Source organism: Triticum dicoccoides, chromosome 2B (assembly GCF_002162155.2).
Source record: "Triticum dicoccoides isolate Atlit2015 ecotype Zavitan chromosome 2B, WEW_v2.0, whole genome shotgun sequence".
NCBI classification, from domain to species: Eukaryota; Viridiplantae; Streptophyta; class Magnoliopsida; order Poales; family Poaceae; genus Triticum; species Triticum dicoccoides.
This window is the reverse complement of record NC_041383.1, coordinates 812,795,562-812,796,735: the sequence shown is the minus strand read 5'-3', so window position 1 is coordinate 812,796,735 and position 1,174 is coordinate 812,795,562.

Here is a 1,174-nt window from a genome sequence, read left to right as displayed (position 1 = left end):
CCTTTCGGCACTCCCGGTACAATACCGATAAAGTGTGAAACTTTTCCGGCGACCAAAATAAGACTTCCTATATAAAAATCTTTACCTCTGGACCATTCCAGAACTCCTCGTGATGTCCGGGATCTCATCCGGGACTCCGAACAACATTCGGTTTGCTGCATACTCATATTCATACAACCCTAGCGTCACCAAACCTTAAGTGTGTAGACCCTACGGGTTCGGGAGACATGCAGACATGACCGAGACGTTCTCCAGTCAATAACCAACAGCGGGATCTGGATACCCATGTTGGCTCTCACATGTTCCACGATGATCTCATCGGATGAACCACGATGTCAAGGACTCAATCAATCCTGTATTCAATTCCCTTTGTCTAGCGGCATTGTACTTGCCCGAGATTCGATCGTCGGTATCCCGATACCTTGTTCAATCTCGTTACCGGCAAGTCTCTTTACTCGTTCCGTAACACATCATCCCGTGATCAACCCCTTGGTCACATTGTGCACATTATGATGATGTCCTACCGAGTAGGCCCAGAGATACCTCTCCGTTTACACAGAGTGACAAATCCCAGTCTCGATTCGTGCCAACCCAACAGACACTTTCGGAGATACCTCTAGTGCACCTTTATAGCCACCCAGTTACGTTGTGACGTTTGGTACACCCAAAGCATTCCTACGGTATCCGGGAGTTGCACAATCTCATGGTCTAAGGAAATGATACTTGACATTAGAAAAGCTTTAGCATACGAACTACACGATCTTTGTGCTAGGCTTATGATTGGGTCTTGTCCATCACATCATTCTCCTAATGATGTGATCCCGTTATCAACGACATCCAATGTCCATGGTCAGGAAACCGTAACCATCTATTGATCAATGAGCTAGTCAATTAGAGGCTTACTAGGGACATGGTATTGTCTATGTACCCACACATGTATCTGAGTTTCCTATCAATACAATTATAGCATGGATAACAAACGATTATCATGAACAAGGAAATATAATAATAATAACCAATTTATTATTGCCTCTAGGGCATATTTCCAACAATATTATGGTCTATGTATTCACACGTGTATTACGATTTCCGGATAATACAATTATAGCATGAATAAAGACAATTATCATGAACAATGAAATATTATAATAATCCTTTTATTATTGCCTGTAGG